This window comes from Lathyrus oleraceus, chromosome 3 (assembly GCF_024323335.1).
Source record: "Lathyrus oleraceus cultivar Zhongwan6 chromosome 3, CAAS_Psat_ZW6_1.0, whole genome shotgun sequence".
Taxonomy (NCBI): domain Eukaryota; kingdom Viridiplantae; phylum Streptophyta; class Magnoliopsida; order Fabales; family Fabaceae; genus Lathyrus; species Lathyrus oleraceus.
This window is the reverse complement of record NC_066581.1, coordinates 133,213,872-133,234,138: the sequence shown is the minus strand read 5'-3', so window position 1 is coordinate 133,234,138 and position 20,267 is coordinate 133,213,872. Positions and strand designations below refer to the sequence as shown.

Below are 20,267 nucleotides of genomic sequence, written 5' to 3'. Positions count from 1 at the left end.
TTTTCACAATTGGTTTAATCATAACTTGAATGTTTAACTCTTGAAAAGAAAATAACTTGACTGATAATGTGTATGAACAAAACCATGAAATAAGACCGTAAGGTTAGGGTTTTGACATAGTATCCATGAACCAATAACATGACTGGCAAGTGGCTGGAAACACAAGAAACCTGGTTGTTCAGATGACCCAGACCATAGGTGTATCCACAATCATAACACCATGACTTTGGATCAAAAACCAATCCTCATATAAAAACAAAGTAAGGTTAGGCCAAGCATGCCAAACAAACATAAAAATTTAGGACCAAAATCGGGGTATGACAGGAAGCATTTTCAAGTGTGAAAATATCACTTACGTTTTGCTATAAATAGATGTCCATTGCATCAGTTTGAAGGACCCTTGCACGCCAGCTTTGCCTCCAACCATTGAAACCCTCACAATTCAAAGGAAAACCTGATAAATTTCACTTCAAATTTGAGTTTGAATCTCACTGTTTGGAGATTCAAGAACTCCAGGATCCAAAGCCTTGCACCATTCCTAATCTACTTCTGCAAGCTCCATAAGCAAGATCAAGCACGAATAGAAGCAAAGGAGATCCAGTTCTGCACAATATTGAAGGTATTTTTCCATATTTTTCTTTCCTTCAATTCTCTCTCAATTCTCATCATTCTGTTGGATCCTTGGTTGTTTGAAGTCCTACCAATGTAGGCAAGAAGATTGAGTTTCTTTGAGGTCAAATTGAAGCAACTCAGTTCATACATCTTAAAATTCAACTTCATGTATCTCTTAATATACTTGGAGTTAGGTTAAATTGAGGTGATATTCGTGATCTACGCCATTTATTCTTTAAGATCATGTCCTCTTTTTTCATTTTTGTGATGGTGATGAGAGGACCAGTCCGACCAGGGTCGCCAGAGAAGACGGCCGGCACTTTGCTCCGGCAATGAGGTGGTGTGGACCAGAGTCATCTGATCAATTCAAATCGTTTTAATCTTGAGCACTCATTGTGAATACTAGACGTGTGGCTCCCTGACTCAAGAATATCATGGAACGTGCGTTTTCCACCACTTGATCTGCCACCTTAATTAATGAGGGAGATCAAGTGGTCCACGTTTTTCTGATTTAATTAATTTTCATTTTATTTTCATTAATTCATATGAATTTTACTATTGATCCAAAAAGTATGAGAGTTTCACCAAAAAAATTCAAATAAAATTCTCTTTCATTTTCTGAATTAAAATTATTTTTTGGATCATTATTAATATTTTTCATGATTTAATTGATTTTGTGAATATTTTTAATTGTTTAAAAATACTTTTAAGTTTCCAAAAATTCTAAAAAAAATTCTCCAAGGTCCTTTGACCTTGTTTAACCTATGATAAATCTCATGGCTATTTCTTTGGTGTTTTGATGAGTTTTTAGGAAATTGATCAACCATATTTAATTTAATGCATTATTTTTCAATTTTTGTAATTGATTAAATGCCAAATAAATTGTGTAGAACCATTTTAATTGACTTTGTGAGTTTGAATTGTGTTGTTGGGCATTGGTCAAGGTTGATTTGACTTTGTTAGGTTAAGATAATTGGATTTAGCGGATTGATGGATTGTACATTCCAACCGTATAACCAACGACGATACCGATTTGTGGAGGATTTTTGGGTTGAATCAAATTTTTTACTACCAAAGAGGGATATAATTATGCATAAGTCATAGGAATAGGGTCAAAAGAGACCTTCTTCCTCTCATAGTTCTGATGATGATTGTTGTTGTTGTTGTTGTTGTTGTAGTTGTAGTTGGTACGTTGTTGTGGTTGTTGTTGTGGTTGTTGTTGACGTTTTTGCTGAATAGGAACTGATTAGTTTGTTGAATCATTGGTAAAAACTGGAATTACTGATGATACTTGATGATGATGTTGACGGTACTAAGAACTCTTCTTCACAAGGGGTCTTCTTTGTTTTCCTATTGATACTGCATTGGCTTCTCCTTCCTTCTTTCTAGAGAAACTACCACCATATTTCTTGCTCACCGACGCTTCATCTTTGGATAACCGTTCCTCTTAGACGCCTTCTTCCAATCTCATCCCCATGTTCACCATCTCGGTGAAATCATTAGGGGCACTGGCTATCATGCGTTCATAGTAAAATGAACTCAGCATCTTCAAGAAGATCTTAGTCATCTCCTTCTTTTCCAAGGGTGGACAAATCTGAGCAAACAATTCCCTCCATCTTTGGGCATATTCCTTAAATGTCTATTTGTCCTTCTAAGACATCGATCTCAACTGATCCTGATCGGGAGCCATATCAACATTGTACTTGTATTGCTTGACAAAGGCCTCGCCCAAGTCATTAAAAGTACGAACACTAGCACTGTACAAGCCCATGTACCACCGAAGTGCAGCACCAGTAAGATTATCCTGAAAGTAATGGATGAGTAGCTGATCATTGTCGGTATGAGTAGACTTATTTCTAGCATACATGACAAGATCGCTCAGAGGGCAAGTATTCCCTTTATACTTTTCAAACTCTAAGACTTTGAACTTCATCAGAATCTTGACATTGGGTACTAAACATAACTCAATAGCACTTTTACCGAACAAATCTTTCCCTCTTAGGGTCTTCAATTCCTTGCGCAGCTCGAGAAATTAATCTTTCATCTAGTCCATCTTCTCATAAACATCAGGACCTTCAAAATGCTCGGTTCAAGTGATCAAATTGTTCGACGGCGACATCCATTAGGCCTAAGACATCAAGGCGCATGCTCTTTATTTCTTCTTTCACATTGGTAATGTCAGTGTGGAAACCATCCAGATGGGTAAGGATTATGGCAGGATTTTCTGCATAGGATGGAAGTTTCGGTTCATCTATGTTATAGTATTTTGAAGGGGTTTCAGGGTCAGATTCATCAACAGGGATATGGTAATCTAAATACTCATATATAGGCGGTGTCTCAGAAGGTGAAGGTGGATCAATTGGGTGTTCATCTAAATCATAAAGCCAGTTATTTCGGTTATGAACACTTATTCTCTCATGGTTAGGTAGGGTAAACAACTGGACAACTTCGTTATTAATTAGGTAATCAAAAGTATCCGGCCCTAGGTTTCCTATGATTCTACGGTCAAAGCAAAATCCAATGTCCATGGGTCGGATGTGCCCAAATGGTACATGCTCGTAAAGTGGGCGTCTAAGTCCAATGGCATCAGCTATCATGGTTACTAGGCCGCCTATTATGATTGGGGTTCGATTGTTCTTTGCAAGGTGAATGAATCTCTCCATCATAAATGTCACAACATTGACATGTCGACCTTGGTCGACACAGAGTAAGATGAAAAGTTCATCTCGTGACACTATGGTGTTGTTCGCTTCCTTTCCAAACAGGGTGTGGGCTAGTATTTTATGGAAGTAGCGGATAGCAGGGTTGTGTATCATTTGGGAGTGCATCTAGTTTGGGTTAGGGTGGTAGTCTCTAGTTAAACTACCCCAAAAGTAATCTAGGTCGATATCATTGATTAATTCCTCATGGCGGGTAGTGAAAACAAATGGGCCACTAGGAAATCCTAGGAGGTCAGCAAGGTCTCTACGGTTATAAGTGAAGTCCATACTAAACAGCCTAAAGGAAATCAACCCTTTGTTGAGTCCGTAACCATGCTCGGGGTTGTAAACTAGAGAGCTAAGGAATTCTAGGGTAAGTTCACGGTAAGTGACAAACCTTCTCTTAATAGCAGCATTCTCCCATCCTAGTTGGTTAAACATAAACAAGATGCTATCTCGGATACCTAACCTATCCATGGTAGGTTCATCATAATATATGGATAAATCCATATTCTTCTGAGCTAAATAATCGTAGCATCTTCTCTGAACTCTGCTTCTGAAAACTGTATCTATTGTTTGCATGATGAAAGTTAGTGACTAACTAGTTATAAATTCGCCTGTTAATCAGTATCCAATGTTTCTAAGTTAGTAACTAGTAGCAACAAGTATTACTGCATAGAATCAGGGAAAGGGAGCAAAAATACAGATGAAAGTCAAAGAAGGAAAATACTTAAAAACAAAGATAACAAATTAAAGAAAAGGCGAGTTGTCTGCCACTAAGCACTTTGTTTAATGTCGTAATTTCAACAGTAACATTGTGATGTACTAGTTTTGGGGTTGAGCAGACAGCTCTATAAGTCTTAGACTATTTGAATAGTCTCTGTTCTCAATATTATGGTAATGTTTCAATCGCTGCCCGTTTACCATAAATGGTTCACTATTCCGACCTTTGATTTCTATCGCACCGTTTTTAAAGACTTTTGTGATTTCGAAAGGGTCTGACCACCTAGATTTAAGTTTTCCCGGAAAAAGCTCAAGTCTCGAATTAAATACTAGTACTATGTCACCGACATTAAACTCTTTCCTAGATATACGTTTGTCGTGCCATTTTTTGGTTCGTTCTCTGTATATCCTGGCATTCTCACAGGCGTCTAGTCGAAGTTCTTCCAATTCGTGAATGTCCAAAATTCGTTTCTCACCTGCGGAAGTATAATTTATATTTAGGGTCTTAATTGCCTAGTAAGCTTTGTGTTCTAATTCCACAGGGAGATGACATGATTTACCATAGACTAATTTAAAGGGTGTGGTCCCTATTGGGGTTTTGTAAGCTGTCCTGTAGGCCCAAAGAGCTTCGTTTAGTTTAGATGACCAGTCTTTTCTGGATATTCCAATAATCTTTTCTAGAATCTGCTTGATTTCTCTATTCGAGACCTCGACTTGCCCACTGGTTTGTGGGTGATAAGGTGTTGCCACACGGTGTCGGACTCCATACTTCAAAAGAAGTTTTCCAAAGATATTCGATATGAAATGGGAGCCACCGTCACTAGCGACTAGTTTTGGCACACCGAATCTAGGAAAGATGATGTTCTTGAACAACTTAATCACTACTCGTGTGTCATTTGTCGGAGAAGCTACTGCCTCGATCAATTTTTAAACATAATCGACAGCAACGAGTACGTACTTATTACCAAAAGAAGATGGTAATGGTCCCATGAAGTCAATCCCCCACACATCAAAGACTTCCGCTTTTAAGATGCCTGTTTGTTGCATTTCATCGCGTCTTGAAACGTTACCGGTGCGTTGGCACCGGTCGCAATTTATAACCACATTATGGACATCTTTCCATAAAGTAGGCCAAAAGAGGCCCGATTGTAAGATCTTAGCGCAAGTTTTTGATGTGCTTGCGTGCCCACCATAGGTGGCGGAATGGCAATGAGGGATTATGTCGTCTGTTTCATCCTCAGGAACACATCGACGGAAAATACCGTCGGTACCTCTTTTGAAAAGCAGAGGTTCATCCCAGTAGTATTGTTTTAGATCATGAAAGAATTTCTTCTTTTGTCGGTAAGATATGTTCGGTGGAAGTACTCCAACAGCTAGGTAGTTGACAAAATCAGTATACCATGGCAGAGTTGCATTCGCATGAATTTCTTCCGCGGATTCTTCTATTTCGGTATCATTTATTATTAGTTCAGACATGTCGCTTTCCATTTGGGCTATAAGTCGTTCATAAGGGAAATCATCATTGATTGGAATTTGTTCGGGTTTATTCCCTTCGATTGGTGATAAGTGGTCTGCTACTACGTTTTCAGTACCCTTCTTATCTTTTATCTTTAAGTCAAATTCTTGTAAGAGTAGGATCCATCTTAAGAGTCTTGGTTTGGCATCCTTCTTACTTAGCAGATATCTAATAGCGGCGTGGTCAGTATAGATAATGATTTTCGCCCCTACTAAGTAGGAACGAAATTTGTCTAAGGCGAACACAACAGCTAAAAGTTCCTTTTCAGTGGTGGCGTAGTTGATTTGGGCTGGATCTAGTGTTCTACTTGCGTAGTAGATAGCATGAAGTTTCTTATCCTTTCTTTGTCCTAGTACTGCGCCTACGGCGTAATCACTCGCATCACACATGATTTCAAAAGGTAATCTCCAGTCAGGCGGTTGAATGATAGGTGCGGTGATTAAAGATGTTTTTAATTGCTTAAATGTTGTTAAACATTTTTCATCAAAGATAAAATCAGCGTCTTTCATTAAAAAACCTGAAAGTGGCTTGGTAATTTTCGAGAAATCTTTGATAAAACGTCGGTAGAAACCGGCGCGTCCTAAAAAGCTTCGTATTTCTCATACGGTTTTCGGAGGTTGAAGATTATCTATGATTTCAATCTTAGCTTTGTCTACTTCAATTCCTTTATCAGATACTACGTGTCCTAACACGATTCCTTGTTGGACCATGAAATGGCATTTCTCCCAGTTCAAAATGAGATTCACCTTTACGCATCTTTCAAGTACCATTTCAAGGTTTGATAGACATCCTTCGAAGCTCTGCCCATAAACAGAGAAGTCGCCCATAAAGACTTCCATGATGTCGTCTATAAAATCAGTGAAGATTGACATCATGCATCTTTGGAATGTTGCGGGAGCGTTGCATAATCCAAATGGCATTCATCGGTAAGCGAATGTACCATAAGGGCACGTGAAGTTTGTATTCTGTTGGTCGTCAGGATGGATTCCAATTTGAAAGAATCCTGAATAACCGTCTAGATAGCAGAAGTAGGAATGCTTAGCCAATCGTTCAAGCATTTGGTCGATGAAAGGCAGAGGAAAATGATCCTTCCGAGTGGCTTTGTTTAGTTTTCTATAATTGATGCACATTCTACTTCCGGTCGCAACTCTTTGTGCTATAGATTTGCCCTTCTCATTCTTAACAACTATAACACCCCCTTTCTTGGGTACTACATGAACGGGGCTAACCCATTGACTATCGGAGATCGGGTATATGATTCCAGCATCTAGTAACTTCTTTACTTCATCCTTGACTATATTACTTAAGATTGGGTTGATCCTTCTCTGGTGTTCTCTAGAGGTTTTACAATCTTGCTCCAGCATAATGCGATGCATACAGATAGAAGGACTTATTCCTTTTAGGTCGGCGATATTGTAGCCTAACGCAGTTGGATATTTTCTTAAGACATCTAGTAACTTTTCAGTTTCCATCTTCCCCAAGTCAGCGTTGACTATTACTGGTCTTTTGAGTTCAGTGTATAGGAATTTATATCTTAGGTTCTTTGGTAGTGTTTTTAATTCTAAGTCTGGTTTCTTCGGGCATGGCATGTGGTTGGGTGTAAGTGCTAAGCATTCGCTTAGACTGTCATTTTGGTATGGTTCACGTCAATTATCATCTTCAAAGATTGGAGGGATTTGGATTTTCATTATATCGGAATATGTGGTTTCTTGCATATCCATCTCTCTTACGCACTCGTCTATGACATCAAGTAGATAACAGGTATCGTCTATAGCTGGCGCTTGTAAGAATTGTGTCAACATGAATTCAACCTTTTATTCTCCAACTTCGAATGTTAGCTTACCTCTTTTCACGTCTATTATGGCTCCGGCGGTGGCTAAGAATGGCCTTCCTAATATAATAGGTGTACTGGAATCTTCTTTAATGTCCATGATTATGAAGTCTGTAGGAATGTAGAATTGTCCTACACGTACTGGGACATTCTCTAGTATACCGACAAAATATTTGATTGAGCGGTCAGCTAATTGAACAAACATCTTGGTTGGTCTTAGTTCTCCCATGTTGAGCCTTTTACAGATGGTTAAGGGCATTACACTAATGCTGGCTCCTAGGTCGCATAGAGCTTTGTCTATGACGAATTTTCCAATGACACAGGGTATGGAGAAACTACCTGGGTCTTTTAGTTTGGGAGGCTGTTATTTTGGATTATTGCGCTACACTCAGCAGTATGTGTAACTGTTTCATTATCCTCGATCTTTTTCTTATTGGATAGGATCTCCTTAAGAAATTTGGCATATGAGGGCATTTGTGTGATGGCTTTTGTAAAGGGAATTGTAATGTTTAGTTGCTTCAGAAATTCAACAAATTTCCTAAATTGCCCTGCAGGTTTAGAATTTGCGAGTCTTTGAGGATACGGAATGGGTGGTTTATAAGGTGGTGGAGGCACATAAGGTTTTTCTTTCTCTTCGGCCTCTCGGGTATTATCTTCCTTCTCCTTCGGTTCACTTACCTCCTCAGTTGTGGTTTTGTCTGGTTTTTGGTACATGGCAGGATTTTGGAGTCTTGGATCTACGGGTCCGTCTATTTCTTTTCCACTCCTCAGTATAACGGCATTTGCATGTCCTTTTGGATTAGGTTGCGGTTGTCCAGGAAATGTGCCAGCGGGAGCGGCAGTAGATGCTTGTTGTTGAGCCACTTGTGAAATCTGCGTTTCAAGCATTTTGTTGTGGGTGGCTAAGGCGTCTACTTTGCTCGCTAGTTGTTTAAGTTGCTTGCTAGTATGTATATTTTGGTTCAAGAAGTCTTTGTTTGTCTGAGCTTGGGTAGCTATGAAGCTTTCCATCATTAGTTCAAGGTTGGACTTCCTAGGCATGTTAGGAGCATTATTAGCTGGCTTTTGATACCCAGGCGGAACAACGGGTGCTTGGCCAGGTGCATACAGGGCGTTGTTATTCTTATACGAAAAATTAGGATGATTTTTCCAACCTGGGTTGTAGGTATTCGAATAAGGATTTCCTTGTGCGTAATTCACTTGATCGGTTGGGACTCCTGCTAATATCTGACATTCTGGTGCAGTGTGTCCAGGGGTTCCACATGACTCACAGTTTGGAGTCACGGCAGCCACGGTGGCTGCGGGTGGTATGGTCAAGTTGTCTAACTTTTGAACAAGGGAATCTACCTTAGCATGGACATGGTCAAGGCTACTGATTTCGTACATTCCACTTTTTGTTTGGGACTTTTCTACTGGAGTTCTTTCACCTCCCCATTGGCAATGGTTTTGGGCCATGTTTTTAATGAGTTGGTAGGCTTCGTTGTATGGCTTGTCCATAAGTGCACCGCCTGCGGCAGCATCTACTGTCAGTCTTGTGTTATACAGAAGCCCATTATAAAATGTGTGAATTATCACCCAGTCTTTGAGACCGTGATATGGACATATCCTCATCATGTCTTTGTATCTCTCCCACGCGTCGTAGAGAGATTCTACATCTTTTTGTCAAAATCCGTTGATTTGAGCTCTCAGCATAGCAGTTTTGCTTGGCGGAAAATATCGGGATAAGAAAGTGTTCTTTAGTTCTTCCCATGTTGTAATTGAGTTGGATGGCAAGGATTGCAACCAAGCCCAAGCTCTATCTCTTAGTGAGAAAGGAAAGAGGCGTAGTCTTACCGCATCTTGAGATACACCATTCGCCTTCACAGTGTCTGTGTACTGCACAAACTTGGTCAAATATTCATTAGGGTCGTCTGTAGGATATCCAGCAAATTGATGTTGGTGGACGAATGATAATAATGAGGGTTTCAGCACGAAATTATTTCGATTGATAGCAGGGACAGCAATGCTGCTGTGAGGTTCTTGTTGGGACGGGGTATCGTAGAACTTAAGAGGACGATTCTGTGGATCTACTACAGCCGTGGTTGGTTTTTCAACTGGTTCAACAATAGGAAAGAAGATATCGGGAATATTGTACCTTTGTTGGTACTCTAGAATTCGGCATCTTAAATATAAGAAACACTCTAATTCAGCGATTGACGGTGCTAAGTTATCGCCTTGTAAGCGAGTACTTGGCATACAATCAGGGGAAATAAGGGAAAGGAGATTAGTTTTTACCTTAGTCTATACCGTGCAACGAAAGAATCGCACTATTTGACTAAATCAGGTCCCCGGCAACGGCGCCAAAAACTTGATACGTCTCGTGACTGTATATAGAATATAGTCTATCGGGTACTTGACTGGAAGTGCACAGTCCAGTCGTTTTTGTTTTAAAAGATATCGAACCCACAGGGACCGATGGTTAAACTAATACTACCGATGTTACTATGTTTAGCTAAGGGAATGATTTTTAGAAGTTTGGTTGAAGAAAATTAAATCTAAGGGAAGTTGAGTTTTATGAAAATATTAATAGAAGGATATCAGTATGCAACGCTTAATGCGTCAGGGATTCGATAAGTCACCAGTGTATAATTTAAGTACCAAATATATTTTAGTAGAAAATACTTATTTAAAAGGCTTTATCTCACACTCTCGTGATTGTTGATTCGGACTATACCTTTAAGTCAGAATGTACGCTCTCGCTGTCCCATTTGAAGTTAAAAATACTTTTTGAAAATAAATAAGTTCTAATTGCTTTTAAAGTGCTCTCTCTGTTTTTAAAATCAATGCCTAGTTTTTACTATCCAGTTCGACCCTCACGCTCTCGCAATTGTTGGTTCTCACCTTAGTTAATTTCCCACTCTCGTGGCAAAATCATATTAAATAGCTTCTCACTTTTGTGACAAAGTTAATTAAATTTAAATTAAAAACCACAGCCAAAAAGATTGTTTGAGGAAAGAAGTTTTACACCGATTATTATTAAATCTCATCTAATTAAATTGTTACATACCGATACCGTAGTTTAGCCAGACATGTTAAACAACGCAAACACAGACAAACATAAATAGATCAACAACAAAACAGACAAGATTACAATAATAATAAAGCAATAACAATTGAATAAAAACCTAGAAATTGGATTAATAGAATACGCAGAATCTTGAAGTATTTGAGCAGTCCTCCACAGGTCGGTAGGATTCTGCCTCTTCGAAATAATAGCTTAAACTAAATTAAATAAATCGTAGTAGCCCCTAGTGTAGGAAACTACTACTTTGGCTAAATGAAAGGCGGAAAGGAAAAGGGGAAAATCTAAGCTCTGAACGGTAAAAGAAAATTAATGTTGCTGAAGAGAAGTAAAAGACAAAGTAGAATTGCTGTGGAAAAAAATGCAGAGAGAAAAAGGTCTTCAAGGTTGGCATCTAAAAGAAAAATTAAGCGTCCCCAGTGTTTCCAACTTCCGTCTTTTTATATCCCCCCATTAGGTCTTGGCAGTTGAGAGAAACAAGGATGACTTGGTTGAGTGAGGAAATCACGGGCAAGTGGCTGACCAACGAGAATTTAGGCCTGTTGGGTCACTTCTATTGACTATCTCAAGGTGCTGATTTTGGCCGCGTGACGTTCGTGATGGGCCTGTGACGATCGTCACAGGTTGGGCGTGCCGGTCATGACATAATTTGTGACGGTCGTCACATCCACAATTTTTGTGTTCTCTATTTTTCTGTTTTTCTGCTGCTTTCTCTTCTGTTTCTTCTTCTTTTTCTTCCTTTTCTAAACTTTGCTCATTTAAGCATGGGGATTGAAATACATGCAAAAATAACTCGAACACTTGCGGAATAATCAGAATATAAATGAAAGTGTTATGATTTTTTAGTGTAAATCAAGGCAAATATATGATGTATTTTCGCTTTATCAAGAAAACTCAACCATTCATTCACAAGTATGAATACATCATCCATGAGAAGGGCTCCAACTTGGATAAATCAACAAGTATGCCACTAGCTTTCATGAATGGAAAAAAGGCCAAGTCTTCACACAATACCATGAAGAATGGGAGACTTACAATCTCACTTACTAGAATGATATGCCTTGTGTAACACCCCAATTTTGTCCCTAAGATCCCTCATGGCGTCATAACATTGCATTTGCAAAGCCTCAAGGATCATGAGCATCTTGGTTCCCTTTCCCTTTGGGTGGGACTTCTTGTGAGTGGTTTGAGATCACCAAGCATGCTTGAATTGTATATTATTTGCTTTTCTCATTTTGCTTACTAATCAAAAGCGCAAAAATATGTCACTAACATATTTTTGTAGTTTGAGCAATCACAAAGTCAAGAGCTTCAAGGAAATCCTTTGTGCAGAGATATGGCCAAGTGTAGATGATAGCAAGCATGGTAATTGTTCCCAAAGCTCTCATCCATCAAATATGCCTCCCAAGTATCTCAATTCATCATTTTGATCAAAGCAAGTCAAAGGGTTTGAGGTCTTGTTTCTCAAGGAAACCCTAATTCATCTGTGTACCACAATGCCTTGCTCATGAAGCAACCTTAGCCCATGGACAAATACAATCAAGGGAAGTTCTTTAATTCATCATTTCATGCATATTTGAACTTATTTGAGTGTCCTCAATCATCAATTCATCAAGATATGAGTTGTGGACTTGAGAAGTTGATCAGTCAATTCATCTGACTATTTTGAAATGCACTGAGACCTAAATTTTTATGTGTTGGTCAAATGGAGATGATTCCAAAAGAAAAAATGTTCTTAAGGACAATATGAACAACTTTCATGTTCATCAAAAATTGATTTGAAGCTTGAAATGTCATCATCCATTCCAAGACATTATAGGTCATTTTGACAAAAACCCTAATTTAGGGTCAACTTCCCAAGAACATACCTCATTCATTTTTTATGATTTTGAGGTGGGATCAAATGATTTGGAAAGCTTAAGATGTCTAATTCAGATGTTATATTTAACAAAATTTCATAATCTCAAAGGAAATACATGTGATAATGCAAAATTTATAGGTCACTTTGGACCAAATGCATTGAAAGGCAAAAAAGTCCAACTTCAAGTGCCCATAACTCTTTCATAAAAAATCCAAATTATGCAAAAGTTAAGTCCATTTTTATTGTCTTGAGAAGATATACAACTTTTATGTTGAAGGTTCTTCCATTTGAAGCTTGCATCATTGAAACAGAGGGGCTTGAACATTCGCCAAATTTGGAAACCTCACCTTTGCATGTTTTGCACCTTACACTTTAAATTCAAAATTCACTAATTTCCACACTTCAAATGGATTTTTTCCCAACATAACATTTGTTCCTTATGTCAAGACCTTTCCAACCATTACTCACATGCTTATGTTTGGATTTGGCAAATGGAATTTTCGAAGACTTGATGTTTTATGACCAATTATGGATTTCATGTTAAATCTCTATGCACAAGCTATGGCAGCTCAGAGTACACATCCATTTCAATTTGGTATGATATCAGCTTGCATTTGCACTTGCTTTTGGACCCTCCATGCGCCTGTACAGGCCCATGCATGGAGGATCCAATTTCATGCACATGAGTTTGATCACACTTGCCTTGCCTCTCCATCTATAAATAGAAGCACCATTCCATTCAATTTCCATCCATGAATCAACCTGAAATGTTGCTGAATTGAAAACCAAACCTCTCACCAAAGGAACTAAGCTCGATTTTTTTCAATTTCTCAGATCTGAAATTCAACTAAATCTGGTTGAATTTCTATATCTAAAGTTCCTAGACCTCTCTCTCATAATCCATTGAACTTTTGTTTGGCCAAAGGAAGCAAGGAAGCAAGCTCAGATCTCCATAATTCAAAGGTTCTCTTCAACTAGTTTTTTCTTCGAAACTCACCATTCTTTGATCTATTTGCTTGGCCATTGTGTTGTCTGAAGTCCTCTCCATAGAGGCATCATTGATGTGCATTCAATTTCCAAAATCTAACAAGTTCATGATGAACACCATCAAGTTTCAACCTCTGATTTCTCTCACTATGAAGATCTAGAGTAGAAATGGATGGTACAGGGGTGATGTACATCACCCCAACTTTAATTTGGTACCTAGATCGTGGAGTTTTGTTGAGTTTGGAGGACCTGCAACTCTGGCCGGAGCTTGAGTGCTCGCCGGAGAAGACGGTGGCGCTCGCCACCGTCCACCATGCCAGATTCAATCTGGATCGTTGGATGCACATCCCACGTTTTAATCTCAGCCATGCGTTTGGATTACTTGATTTAATGCCATGTGTTTCGCTGCTGACTTTGGCCTACCATGGAAACGCGCTTCTGGACCATTAGATGTTGCCACGTCAATTAATGAGTTCCATCAGACGCTCCTTGTTTTTTTTTATTTTTCTATTTTCTGATTTAATTTCTTTTATTCCCATTATTTTCAAAAATTCATAACTTCTTTATTTTTAATCCAAAAAATATGGGACCAATGGCATTCTTCTCTAAATAAATTCTAGTTTCTAAAAATGATTTTTAACATTTTTTATTTTGTCATTTGATATTTTTTGTGAATTTTCTCTTTTCTGGTTATTTTTAATTCATTTTAAATAGTTTTTGATATTCAAAAAATACAAAAATATTTTCCTAACCTATTTGAATGATGATGGATCTATGAAAAATATTCTCATCAATTTTCTAATTGATTTGAGATTTATTTGAGATTTTAGTTCAATTAGGTTATCTTTATTAATTTTTAATTGATTAAAAATAGTTTCTGACTTTTAAAAATGCTAAAAAAAATTGTCAAACTTTGTTTGACCTTGTTGAACTTGGGATAAATCACTTGGACCTTTCAAGGGTGATTTGAAGTGATTTTGAAGTTTGACCTTTCTTTTATTTTTTTTATTCAATTTTATTTTAATATTAAAAATGCCAAAAATATTTTGCTTATTGTTTGACCTCCAATCTTCATCCCATTTCTGGTTTCTCATTGTTTGACTTTGACTCTCAATGTCATTTGGTCAACACACATGGATTGGTACATTTTATTTCACCTTATGCATTTTAATCTTTCCATTTCATAGTCCATTATTCATCTCTTCCTTCTTCTTCTCTTTTTTTTTCTTTCTTTTTGATCAATGAGTTAAAGGTTGATAAGTTAGTATCGATTAGGGAGACTTAATCTTCCTTGATTCAAATCTAATTCATCTTGATCAATTGATCAAATGAATGGCTTTGCATTAAGGATAGGTTGTTTCCTAAATCATGCAAAGGGCTTAAACCAATACAAGATCAATTCTCTTTTTCTTTTTGGCATGGCAAGTTGTTGGAACTTGGTTCACTAATCAAGACTTCTAACTTGTGTTGTTGCCTACATTATTATTGACCGGCCTCAGATAGTTGTGACTTCTACATAAGTCCAATAACGATTGCTTAACATAGCGCTAAATTTGCCTTATGGCACACTAACTACTAACATTAACCATTAACCATTAACATTTACGTCTTGCACTTTACATTTATGCAATTTATCATTCTTGTACATATTATCCATTCGCTTTTTCCTTTGCTCATTGGAGCACATGTTTATGTTAATGCCATTTGCCTTTTGCTCACTTGAGCATATAATTGTGTATATATCTTTTGTGCTTGTGTTTGTCTGTTTGTTGTGAACCAAATGCAAAGAATTGGACAAAATGGACTTAGACTTTAGGGCTTTCCCTATGCAAATTTGTAGTCAAAGAGCAACTAGGCATTGGGCCTTTAGAGTGCTATAAAAGACAAAGAGCAACTAGGCATTGGGCCTTTAGAATGCTTAATATTGAAGATGACTTTGAAAGGACCATATTCTAAACTCCCTCTTGTCCATTCTTTGATTGTATTATAGAACTTTTTAATGTGTGTTTTCTTTGTGCTAGGGATTCCCACTTGATGCAAATTGAGGAACCATTACCATGAGCTCCTAAGAGAGAGAGATCCAAGATACATTGAGGAGCCTTTCCAAGAGTTCATTTGATTGATTGCTTGAGTTTATGCTTGTGATTGCTTATTCCCAAGGATGAGAGCTACTTGGATCATCATTATGATCTCAAGAGAGGAACTCCTTTTGTGGTCTTGTTTCTTATCCCTCACCTCTTGTATTGCTTAGGAATTTAGCCATTCTTCTTCTTCTCTCTACTCTAACCCAAGCCAAAACTTTTGGTCAAACATCTAACACTTGTTTTCAACATTAGAAACCTAAGCCTTATGCTTTTGATTTTCAAACTTTCTTTTCATAACACTTATTTTGAATTGAACTTCTAATTCAACTTTGACCATTTTGTATATACTTTTCATTGGTAAATATAACCCATTAAAATGTTTTTGTGGTTTCAATGGCCACCTTCTTAATCAAATTTTCCATAACCTTTAGCTATTAGGTTTGAGTTATCCTTGAGGTAGATGTAATACTCACCTATATCCTTAGTGATGGACAATGAGTCTTCCATGCTTATTATAGGGTTAACCCCTCACAAGCATGTTGAAGCTATCCTCACATGGTGGATTTGTGGTTTTAGGTGGAGTTTTCTCCCTTGGATAACAAAAGACCTTAAGGCTTTTGGACCAATCAATCCACCAACTCATTTTGAGATTTTTACCCCGAACTACGAGGTTTTGATCCTAATCTTTTTAAGATGGTATGTAGGCAATGGGTTCATCCATTCAAACACAAAATGTAAATAAATTTGTATATTCTTTTCTCATCTCTTCAATCATGTTTGCACAAATAAATTTTCACAAAATACCAACCTTACAACAATTATGAAAAGGGCTCCCTAAGAGTACCTAGGATGTTTTGGGTGCTTAAAACCTTCCCATTGCATAACCAACCCCCTTACCCAGATCTCTGACATTTTTACTAGTTTTTGATTCGATAAAACTTTTAGGTTTTTGTTCGCTTTCTAACCATTCCTTTGGATAAATAGAAGTGCGGTGGCGACTCGACTTGTATGGTTTACCTTGGAGTTAGCCAATATCTCTAACGGTAACGAATACCCTGCTACAGAAAAATGGTGACTCTGCTGGGGATCATTTGCCTAGTGAGTTTTGCCTACTTTTCATATTTGTTGTATTGTATTATATATTGTTTTGTGACATATTTTTGTGCAATTTGGGATTACTGTATTGTATGTAATGATTGAATTGCTTGAATATTAATTCCTTGTATGCTTGGTGATCTTTGTGAGATGAGTTCTATACCCGAACTCGAGTGCACTTAGGATAGGAGAATGGCATAGTCTTGTTGACTTGTGTGGAGTTATTCCTTAGCAAGTTGACTTGCAAGTCCATTCATTTGGTGGAGGTCATATTGTGATCAATAATGTCACACAAGTAGTTGTGGTTAGACATTACTCTTTCCAATATAGACCTTAGAAGCCAAGGACCTTAGTTTACCGAGCCCATCTTGGCCTATTCTTAGGATGTAGTGCGAAAGTCGTTCAAGTGTAAGATTTGATACGATTGTTACGCGATACTACACTCATAGGAGTCTCTCTTGAGAATATTTTTGGAATACGAGTAGTCGTTTCTCCGATAATATCCGAAAGATGGGATGATGACTATGGGAACCTCTTGTAGAAGATGTTTGGCAGGTTTAAACCATAGTACACTCCCTTTGGGTGGTTCTTAACCGAGACTCCATGCTCGTGACTTGCAACGAACCCTTGATTCGTGGTTGATCCGTTCATGTATCCTTAATATCAATGGAACTTGGGTGTTGATAAGGTGTAAACCATAATCCACCAAAATGGATGATTGATATTAAGGATGCCATGATTCATCCCATGACCTTTATTTGGAATGCTTTGCTTGATCCTTGAGTGTGATTGTTGCATTCATGCATTCATGCACCCATTTGCATCCATATCATCAAAATAATAAGAAGATTTTCAAGGAACTTAAGAGGTCTATTTGCAAAATTTTCAGAAATGGAAAGTCAAAGAAGGAATACCAAAAAGTACAGCTTCAGACAACCAGACTTGAAAGAGTTAAGGAATTTGACATCTTATGTATTAGATCCTTTGGGTTTCAAAGCTCGTTTTGGGAAGCTTCTTCCTCTTTTGACTACTCAGGTGGATGAAGGATTGATGAGTGTATTGGTGCAGTTTTATGATCCTTTGTATCATTGCTTCACGTTTCCGGATTTTCAGCTTTTGCCTACGCTTCAGGAGTATGCTTATCTTGTGGGTATACCTATTCTAGATCAGTTGCCGTTCAGTGGCTTGGAGAATATTCTTACTTCTCGAGAGATAGCTAATATGTTGCATATAGATGAATCTCTGGTTGGTGCTCATATGACTACCAAAGGTGGAATTTAAGGTCTCCCTTCTGAGTTCCTCATTGCTCAAGCTACTGTGTATGGGAAGGCCATGAGTGAGGACGCCTTTGAGGCCATATTTGTACTTCTCATCTATGGGCTAGTGTTGTTCCCCAACATCGACAAGTTTGTGGATGTGAACGCTATTAGGATTTTCTCCACTCTTAATCCCGTTTCGACTATGTTGGGTGACACTTATTTTTCTTTGCATATGAGGAATGCAAAGGGTGGTGGTACCATTGTGCGCTGTTTGCCTCTGTTGTAAAAGTGGTTTATTTCTCACTTGCCACAGACAGTCGCCTTTAAGGAGAACAAGGGATGTCTACGGTGGTCCACGAGACTTATGTCTCTCACTAATGACGATATCTCTTGGTATAACCGTGTATATGATGGTGTGCAGATTATCGACTCTTGTGGTGAATTCTCCAATGTGCCTCTTCTTGGTACATGTGGTGGAATTAACTACAACCCTGTTTTGGCACGTCGTCAGCTTGGGTTCCCCCTAAAGGATAAACCCAATAACATTCTGTTAGAGGGTGTGTTCTTTCAGGAGGGTAAAGATCCCCAAGGCTTGAAGAGCAGAATGGTCCGCGCCTGGCTCAAGATTCATAGGAAAGGAAGGAAGGAGCTAGGTCCAAAGAATTGCATTGATATGGAGCCTTACACTGCCTGGGTTAGGAAGAGAGCTTCTAAGTATCTCATGCCTTACGAGTATCTAAGACCTACGCCTTTGGTTGTGGCTGGGCCATCAACCCTCCCAAATCAAGGAGTAGAGGAGTTGAGAGATGAAGACCGTTCACGTGCTTGGATCCGTGAATGAGAAGAGTTGCTTCAGTAGATTAAGGAGAAAGATGCTTTGATTGAGTTTCTCAAGCATCAGGTCATTGATGATCCTGATGATGCATGGACTTCTTTACTTCCTCAGTCTTCTAGGTTCTGGAAGAGGAAGTATGATCGACTCGCCAAAGAGAAGGCAGATATGGAGGCAGCCTATGAGGAGGAGGTGAAGAGGCTTCGTGCATCTCATCCTCCAGTTTCTCGAGCTTTAGATGATTGTTTCTAGGGATCCATAGGATGATCATTCTTCTTTTCTCTTGTATTGTATTTAGTTACCAATGTTGTACTTCTTTGGTGTAAAAAAAATATTTACCAGATATTATTGATGAGATATTTCCACATGTGATACAAATGTAATATTTCCCAAAATTTGCAAATAGAACTCTATAAAGTTCCTCTGATATAAAAAACAAGTCATATGCACAAACATTGCATGCATCATGTGCATTAGCAGGTTTTGTTCCAGGCTTCTTGTCCTATGGTCTAACTCTGTGTTCTTCATTTATTTTGAAGACAAGCAGACTTACCGGTACTACACCAGAGCCAATTCTTCGAGACTGATGGATCATCTAGAACAAGAGAACCGTGAGCTGAAAGAAGAAGTAGCCAGGTTGACTGCCTTGATGGAGTCATTCTTGGCCGCTCAGAGCCAGTCTTCTCTAACGCCATCAACTCCTCCCTAGAGGACGGTCATTTCTGAGATCATAACTTCTACTGTGCCTGCCGTGACTGCTCATTTCGCACCGTCTATGCAAGCCGGGTTCCCGTGGGGAATGCCTGCCAACTTCATGTCTGAGGGTTTTGCCCCTACTCTTGCTTCTTTGCCGGCATCTAGCCCGGTCATGTCTGTGCCACCTCCCGTTGTGCACACGTTACTAAGGGTTGAAGATACCATCTACCACTCTGAGCCATCTGAGGGCCCAGATGTTTATGAGAAGATGGATGATATGAAGGACCAATTCCTTGAGCTTCGCAAGGAACTGATAACTTTGAGGGGGAAGGACCTCTTTGGTAAAAGTGCAGCTGAGTTGTGCCTTGTACCCAACGTGAAGATCCCTATTAAATTCAAAGTGCCTGACTTTGAGAAGTATAAGGGAAACACATGCCCACTCAGCCATCTTGTGATGTATGCTCGCAAGATGTCAACGCAAACTGATAATGATCAACTGCTCATCCACTATTTCCAGGACAGTCTGTCCGGTGCCGCTCTCCGGTGGTACATGGGTTTGGAGAGTTCGAACATCCGATCTTTCAACGATCTTGGCGAGGCCTTCGTCAAGCAATACAAATACAATGTGGATATGGCTCCAGATAGAGATCAATTGAGAGCAATGTCACAGAAGGATAAAGAGACCTTCAAAGAGTACGCCCAAAGGTGGCGTGAATTGGCAGCTCAGATAGTGCCTCCCCTTGAAGAGAAAGAGATGACCAAGATCTTTTTGAAGACCTTGAGCTCGTTTTATTACGAGAGGATGATAGCCAGTGCTCCTTCAAACTTCACCGAGATGGTGAATATGGGGATGAGACTGGAGGAAGGAGTCCGTGAAGGACGTTTAACCCGAGATGAAGGCTCTTCAGCAAAGAGATATGGAAGCTTTGCAAAGAAGAAGGAGGGAGAAGCACACGCTGTGTCTTCCCATATCAAGAGAAGACCCTCTGTAAAGAGGAAGATTGCTCGCCC

General features: G+C 38.8%; 1 non-coding gene across 1 annotated transcript; it reads left to right on the top strand.

Moving 5' to 3' along the window:
• The first annotated feature begins 8,966 nt into the window (after positions 1–8,966).
• Positions 8,967–9,073, top strand: LOC127133652 (small nucleolar RNA R71). The gene has a single exon (XR_007807604.1). It is a non-coding gene; the product is annotated as a small nucleolar RNA R71 (small nucleolar RNA).
• The last annotated feature ends 11,194 nt before the right edge of the window (positions 9,074–20,267 follow it).